The sequence below is a fragment of the Mus pahari genome, chromosome 6, assembly GCF_900095145.1.
Source record: "Mus pahari chromosome 6, PAHARI_EIJ_v1.1, whole genome shotgun sequence".
NCBI classification, from domain to species: domain Eukaryota; kingdom Metazoa; phylum Chordata; class Mammalia; order Rodentia; family Muridae; genus Mus; species Mus pahari.
Genome location: NC_034595.1, coordinates 83,799,047 through 83,808,008, shown reverse-complemented (window position 1 = coordinate 83,808,008; position 8,962 = coordinate 83,799,047).

The following is an 8,962-nucleotide window of genomic DNA, read 5'->3' as shown; positions in this document are numbered from 1 at the left end:
AGGCTCTCAGATAAATGTGAATTGAGGCCGGAAATGTCAGCTCATCCTTCACTGAATTAGAGGATCTGGCTACTGTGGCTATGTTTATGTTTGTTTCTTCTANTCCTCATAATGTTACTTAATCTTGTTCTACACTAATGTGATCAGTAGAGAAATAAGGGCCCAAACGCATANGTTTCTCTGCACTTTTGCACCATCCCACCTACTCAATACCAATAAACATTTAAAAGCTTTTGTAGTTATTTTTATGAGTTAACATCCTAATGACATAGGTATTAGGTTCTGTTCTGCCATGGAAAACACAGAGCTGCAAGAATCCTGGAGGGCAGGTAAGGTTTGCTTGGGAGCAGAAAAGCTTTGATCCTAGCACCTGAGAAGACAAGACAGGCAGGTTGTGAGTTCAAGGCCAGACTGGGATACGGGAGAGCTTTGAGATCACACTCTATTTTTAAGAGAAAGGTGGAAAGGAAGAAAAGCTGTCTGCATGATACAGTGGCCCACATGGTAACTTCAGAGAGAAACCCTTGTTCTCAGATCATAGTTGGACTTGGATATGTCATTTGTGTCAACAATCCAAGAAATAAAAAATGGGACCTGTTGTGAGAAGCTATTGGGAGCAACAAAGTGGCTGTGATTGTATAATAATGCTGTGGTGGCTGTAATGATGGCTGTGGGAACAGGTAGGAACTTGGCCTGGAGTTGTAGGGGTTTTCAGGAAGCTCTAATAAACCTGTTCCTATAACCTGTGTTGTACTTGATTGTCTTTGGAGGCACTGTGGTCTGGGTCAGTGGCTCTTGCCTTCATTTTAGAAAGGTTTTTAAAAAGTACTGAAGCCCTGGTCTCCCTGCTCAGAGATTCAACTTTTTTAGCTTGGTGTATTTCCTGCGTAAGAATTGCTCCACATGCATATTGTGTGCAGCCCCAGCTGTGAGTCAGAAACTAGACTGGAGTATAAAAGGCCTGAGGAACCTAGCCCCCAGTGACCTGCTGAGGGCATTTGGACAAGTTGCTTAGCTCATAAGCCCCATGTTTTCTCTATTGCTTGCTTCCGTCCTATCTGTCTGTCTGTCTGTCTATCTATCTACTACTTATCTATTATTATAAAATTCCTAACATGTCTAGTCTGAACATACAAATTGTAAATATGTTTCTGTATTTCTATCCACTTTGCATCTCCTGTTCAGCTTCCTGTATTGACATTGAAAAGTTCTAGGAGTGCTGGGTACTTTTTTTTTTTTTAAGATTTATTTATTTATTATATTTAAGTACACTGTAGCTGTCTTCAGACACTCCAGAAGAGAGCAGAGCGTCAGATCTTGTTACGGATGGTTGTAAGCCACCATGTGGTTGCTGGGATTTGAACTCCGGACCTTCGGAAGAGCAGTCGGGTGCTCTTACCTACTGAGCCATCTCACCAGCCCCTGGGTACTTTTTAAAAAGAGAAAAAAGGGGGCTGGAGAGATGGCTCAGCTGTTAAGATCAGACTGTTCTTCCAGAGTTCCTGAGTTCAATTCCCAGCACCCACGTGGTGGCTCACAACCATCTGTCATGGGATCTGATGCCCTCTTCTGGTGTGTCTGAAGACAGCTGCAGTGTACTCACATACATAAACTAAATTTTTAAAAAGAGAAAAGGGTAGATTTTTAAATTTTATTTTCTGTGTATGAATGTTTGCCTGCACATATGGCTATGAAACATGTGCGTGCCTGGTGCCTTCAGAATTCAGAGCAGGGGTCAGATCCCTGGAACTGATATTAGAAATGATTGTAAGCCACCATGTGGGTGCTGGGAACTGAACCATGATTCTCTATAGGAGCAGCAAATACTCTTAACTGCTGAACTGTCCTTTCAGCCCCTCCAGCAGTCTCTTAAAATGAATTAGTGCTCTGTAGGGTTAAAAAAAGTATTCTGGGGGCTGGTGAGATGGCTCAGTGGGTAAGAGCACCCGACTGTTCTTCTGAAGGTCCGGAGTTCAAATCCCAGAAACCACATGGTGGCTCATAACCATCCATAACAAGATCTGACACCCTCTTCTGGAGTGTCTGAAGACAGCTACAGTGTACTTACATATAATAAATAAATCTTAAAAAAAAGAACTTGATACATATTAGATTGTTGCTCACAGAGCATTTATGTTTGTGTATGCATACTATACCTACATGCACACACATCTTTTTTATTACACTGAGGAGTACTTCACCCATACAGTATGCAGTCTGTGACATTTGAACTAAACTTACACCTCAAAGTGAAGTTACCAGGCAGGCAGGGTAATAAAGGCCATGAATCTTAGCACTCCGGGCGTAGAGGGAAGTAGAGCACCATGCACTCCAGGCTGTTCTGGCCTAGATGGCAAGTTCCAAGCCAGCCAGGGCTACATAGACATAGTAAGACCCTACATTGTTTGCTTTGGTTTGGTTGGGTTTTGTTGGTGGTATGGTAGTTTTGTTTTGTTTTGTTTTTTAAAAAAAAAAAAAAGCCGGGTGGTGGTGGCGCACNCCTTTANTCCCAGCACTTGGGAGGCAGAGGCAGGCAGATTTCTGAGTTCGAGGCCAGCCTGGTCTACAGAGTGAGTTCCAGGACAGCCAGGGCTACACAGAGAAACCCAGTCTCGAAAAAAAAAAAAAAAAAAAGCAGGGAAGGAAAATAAGGGAAATTACCATTCAGTTGGCAAAATAAAACACTAAGCCCCTCATCCTCGTATCCCATTATTTGGTCTGATTTGCATTTTCTGTTCAGAGACTGTCTTGGTCATGGGAATGAAGCTTTGGCTTTTGGTCACTAAGTACAGACCACAGAACTCATGTCACCTCAGTCCATTCTTTTTCCAGGGTTGGGAGTCCCCTGCTTTCTTCCATGTTTTCCAGAGTGGATGTTTAGCTCTAAGCTTCAAAGGATTCTTTCCAATATTGCTTTTTAGCACTACAAAAGACAAGAATTTTAAAATCTCTATGTAACTATAGTTTAGAAGATGTGTATATGTGCTTGTGTGTCTATGTGGGTCTGTGTACCTTGTGTGTGCTTGTTGCCCAAGGAGGTGAGAATAGAGCATCAGCTCACCTGAAGCTGGAGTTAAAGATTTAAAATGCACTTAGTTTTCAAAGAATAAACTTACATGTTGGTTATGGTGGCACTCATGAACCAAAGGCAGGTGGATCAGATAAACACCTTTGATGCCAAGCCTGGTGTAACAAGAGGAACAGATGTTTAGTCATACAAGTTTTTATCTGTGGAGAAATGAGAATAATGCTACAGTAAGGTTTTGGTTTGTATTTTTAAATTTGTCAGAAAGAATATTCTTTCCAATTGTTTTGTATTGGGGGGCAGGACTGAGGGAAGTTCATATGTATGTGTGATATGCCTATGCATATGTGTAGCGTTATATGCTACAAATAACAACCTTGGCTATTGCTCCTCAGCTGTGTCATTTTTGTTTGAGACAGGGTCTTTTGCAAACTTATTTTGCCAAGTAGGTGAGACTAGCTGGCCAGGGGCTTTGCCTTTCTCTCCTTTCCTCCTCCCCCCCATAATTTAGTGATTTGTTTGTGTGTGTGTGTGTGTGTGTGTGTGAGAGAGAGAGAGAGAGAGAGAGAGAGAGAGAGAGAGAGAGAGAGAGATCATACACCCCAACCAATCCCACTAACTTAATTTTCCAGTCCTTCCATGTTTGCTCTCCAACCTTGTAACCTCCCCGAAAAGAAAGTAGAAAATAAAAAAATAAAAACGAAAAAAATATTTCCATGGAAACTGCCATGTGTCACACATTCTATGCCTTTGTCTACACAGCTTTACTTGCAAATATTCATTGTGGTGAGTCCTTGGTCTGTTTCCAGGTCTCTGGCTTCTGCTGCACTATCAATACTGGGTCCTCATTGGGAGTCCTCTCCTATACCCTTAGAAGAGGGATTTGGAGCCCCTGGAAGTAGAGTTATAAATGATTATGAGCAGCCCTGTAGGTGATCAGAATCAAACCCAAATCTTCCGAGAGAGCAACAAGTGCTCTTTATGGCTAAGCCATTGATAGACCCCTTATTTATTTTTATTATGTTTATTTGGGATGGTCAAGTATATGTCCCAGAATGTATGTAGGAGTGAGGAGACAACTTGCAGGAGTCTTCTCTCCTTCCACTGCCTGGTTCTAGGGATTGAACTAGGTTGTCAGGGTTGGAAGCAAACACCTTTACCTACATAGCCATCTTGCCAGCCCCTGTGTACTCTTAAAGTGAATCAAGAAGCTTAGACAGGTAACCTGTGCACAGCCTGTAAGGATGGTCATCTTGAGTGTTCATACTTCAAACCACCACTGTGTAGTGTATATAGTCTGCAACAGTGACAGAAGATGGCCTCACCACATTCTGATTGCTTCCTCTAAGACAAATCTAGAGAAACAGCAATTTCGACTTAAATTTTCAGGAGCATTGTCTCCTGCACGTTTTATCTGTTACCTTGCTAAATGATGCTTCCTACTTGTAATGTCTAGCCATATGTCTTTGCTAGGATTTTACTGGTATGAACAGACACTATGATGACCAAGGCAACTCTTATAAGGACAACATTTAATTGGGGTTAGCTTACAGGTTCAGAGGTTCAGGCCATTATCATCAAGGCAGGAACATGGCAGCATCCAGGTAGAGATGGTACAGGAGGAGCTGAGAGCTCTACATGTTTATCTGAAGGCTGCCAACTGAATACTGACTTTCAGGCAGCTAGGATGAGAGTCTTAAGCCCATGCCTGCAGTGACACATGCACTCCAAGGCCACACCATCAAATAGTGCCACTCCCTGGGCCAAACATAATTCTAACCACTACATCCACTCCCTGGCTCCCATAGGCTTGTTCAGACATGAGTCTATGGGGCCCATACCTTAACATAGCATCATACAAAATACATTTAGTCCAACCTTAAAAGGTACCCATAGTCTATAGCAGTCTCAACAATGTTAAAAGTTCAAAGTCTCTTCCGAGAGCCATTCAATCACTTAACTGTAATCACCAAACCAAGACAGGGAACCAGCTGGACAAACTCCAAACTCTGCATCTCCTTGTTTGATTTCAAGGCAGTCTTCAGATCTCCAACTCCTTTTTCATCTTTGTTAACTGCAACCACTTGTTTCTCCTGGGTTGGTTGCACTTCCTGTTATCAGCCTTCCTGGGCAGATATCCCACAAGAATGATTTGGCATATCAAAAATCTTGCACTGATAAGTGGATATTAGACCAGAAACTTAGAATACCCAAGATACAATTTGCAAAACACAAGAAAACCAAAAANGAAGAACGTGTGGATACTTCATTCCTCCTTAGAATAGGGAGCAAAATACCCATGAAAGGAGTTACAAAGTTTGGAGAAGACGAAGTGAGGGACTATCCAGAGACTACCTCACCCGGGGATCCATCCCATCATCAGCCACCAACCCAGACACTGTTGTACAGGCCAGCAAGATTTTGCTGAAGGGACCCTGATACAGCGGCCTCATGTGAGGCTATGCCAGTGCCTGGCAAACACAGAAGTGGATGCACACAGACAGCTATTGGATGGAACACAGGGCCCCCAATGGAGGAGCTAGAGAAAGTACCCAAGGAGCTGAAAGGGTCTGCAAGCCTATAGGTGGAACAACAATATGAACTAACCAGTACCCCCAGAGCTCATGTCTCTAGCTGCGTATATAGCAGAAGATGGCCTATTCGGCCATCATTGGGAAGAGAGGCCCCTTGGTTTTGCAAACTTCATATGCTCCAGTACAGGGGGAATGCCAGGGCCAAGAAGTGGGAGTGGGTGGGTAGGGGAGCAGGGGTCGGGGGAGGGTATAGGGAACTTTCAGGATAGCATTTGAATGTAAATAAAGAAAATATCTAATAAAAAAATAAATTTAAAAAATAAAAAAAATCTTGGGGTCTCCAAGGCAACTTTAACTTCACAGTTTCATGTTCCAATGTGTGGGATCAACATGTGATCTTCTGGGCTCCTCCAAAGGTGATCATCCCATATAGTACTGGCATCTCCAATACACTGGGGTCTTCCATTGCAACTAGACTTCAACAATAGCCTCTCACTGGCTCTCTTCATGGACCAGAAGCCAGACCTCAGCTTCTTTGTATGACCCCATCAGTCCTGGGCTATCAACTGCAACTGAGCCTGTACCTTCACCAATGGCCTTCCGTGGCCTCTCACAGTGCCAAGCCTCAGCTGCTTTTCATGCCCCTTCATGCCTTCAAAACCACTACCATCTGGGTGACTCTTACACATTAGCAAATCCAGCTGCAGCATGAGGACATGAGGTATGACCTTAGCTATTTCTGGAACACAGCTTCTTTGTGCTCTCAGAAAACACTACCCAGAAGATTTCACTTAAGTGATGCTGGTCTCTTCTTAATCACTACTAATTTCTTAGCTCCAGTTAACTGGCATCAATTATCCCACTAGTCCCTTCTATTTTTCACTCTAAAGCAAGAGCCATGTGACCAAAGCTGCCAAGTTCTGCTGCTTGCAGGTGCTGGAACATGGCCCCCTTGTTCTATTAACATTATCACCAGCTTTCTGCTTTCCAACTCCTTCCCTGCCTAAGCTTGGATGTCTTGGAACTTGCTCTGTAAACTGACTTTAACGTAGAGATCTACATGCCTGTCTCCTAAACACTGGGATTAAAGGTATGGTCCACTAAACCTGGATTTAAATTTTTCTTCACCTAGAATCTACTGTTCTAGGCTGGCCTTGAATTTAGAGATCTGCTTGTCTATGCCTCCTGGGATTAAAGGCTACTACTACCAAGCCAGGACCTAAGCTTATCTGGGTGGAATCTTGCTCCAAGTTCACTACTTCCTTAATTAAATCATGGGATTCAGCTCCATTTCACTTCCCGGTACTCCTTAAGGTTCAAACCATTTTTTTTTGTTTTTTCTGTTTTTCCTTTATCACTTTCTTATGCTTGTTTAAAATGCTCTTCAGGAGACTTAACGAGAAAACAAAGTATATCTGTGATGGGCATTACTGAGACTTCTTTTTCAATGGAATTAATCTGAGTCTCTTCTCCGTAGATTCTTCAGACAAGGGCAAAAAGTAGCCAGATTCTTCACCAAAATAACACACACATACACACACACACACACACACACAGAGAGAGAGAGAGAGAGAGAGAGAGAGAGAGAGAGAGAGAGAGAGAGAGAGAGAAAGTCTCTAGGCCACATGTTGCAATTCTTCACTGAAACCTCTTGGGCCAGGTCTGCAAAATTCAAATCACTCTCAGTAACAAAGTCTTCCACATTCTTACTAGGCTAGCCCATTAAGCCACATTTAAAGCATTCCACTGCTCCCCAAATGCAAAGTCCCAAAATCCACATTCTTCCAAACAAAAGCATAGTTGGACCTATCACAGCAATACCCTACTCCTGGTACCAACTTCTGTCTTAGGTTTTTACTACTGTGAACAGACCATGACCCAGGCAGCTCTTATAAGGACAACATTTAATTGGGGCTGCCTTACATCAGAGATTCAGTCCATTATCATCAAGGCAGGAACATTGCAGGATCCAGCTAGGTACAGTGCAAGAGGAGCTGAGAATTCTACATTTTCATCTGAAGGCTACTAGCAGAATGCTAACTTTCAGGCAGCCAGGATGAAGGCCTTAAGCCCACGCCCACAGTGACACAAGTCACTCCAAGGCTAAACCTCCAAATAGTGCCACTCTCTGGGCCAAACATATTCAAACCGTTACACCATATAATTTTTCACTCTTCATTTGATCATACCAAAGATTTTTAATATATATGATATATATATTATGTGTATTATGTATATATACCATATATGTATATGTCACACACACACACATGCGCACACACACATATATATATATAAATGGAGGCCAGCAGAAGAGGCTATAGACATAGGTAGTTGGGTGCTGCTGAGCAATCTCTCTAACCTCATGTGGTTTCTTTTTGTTTTGTTTTGTTTTTGAGACAGGGTTTCTCTGTGTAGCTCTGCCTGTCCTGGAACTCACTCTGTAGACCAGGCTGGCCTCGAACTCAGAAATCCGCCTGCCTCTGCCTCTCTGCTGGGATTAAAGGCGTGCACCACCATCGCCCGGCCTCATGTGGTTTCTTTTCCCTTTGATCACCAGGTCTCATGTAAGCCATTAAAACTTGCAACTCACATTGTAGCAAAACTTAAGATTCTTCTTTCTTCCTGTGCCTTCAGGTGCTAAGCTTTCAAGTACTGTGTCACCACATCTGACCATTTTAAGGTTTTTTGTTTTTGTTTTCCAGTACAAGTGCTACTGGTAGCTTTTAATGTCTTGTTGTTGATGTTGGTGGTGTTGTATGGTTCCCCTCCCCATCTCTGAAACGGGGTTTCTCTGTGTAACAGCCCTGACTGTCTTTCTTGAAACTCACGTTGTAGATTTAGGTGGCCTCGAACTAGCATAAATACGCCTTCCTCTGCCTCTGCCTCCACCTCCAGAGTTCTGGAATTAAAGGCATGTGCCAACACTGCCCTCTTTTGTTTCTATCTTTCTTTTAAAGAAATCTGTCAGAATCTTAAAATATTAATGTCTTTAAATTCTAGTTTAGAGAAGTCTGTCGGAGATTTAAGAGATTAACTTCTCTTTGACCAGATGCCATGACAGCTAACCTTGCAGCCTTTATTTTAAAAGGTTAACTGTATTGATGTCCTCCAGTTTGCTGGTCTACACTAACACCATTGGCACCTAAACAAAGAACATTCTGGTGTGTAAGGGCCTTGTCGAGTCTAAGGTGCTGACACACCAGAAGCTGTGCTTGGGATGAATGGGGCGTGGCAGTGGAGTAGAGAATCATAAAGCTAAGAATACACCTCTTGGATTTCTTGTGGATCACACCAGGTAGACCACAGATGAGAAGTTGAAAGTTGAACTTTAAGATTTTATCCAGTCGGGGCTGGTGAGATGGCTCAGCGGGTAAGAGCACCCAACTGCTCTTCCAAAGGT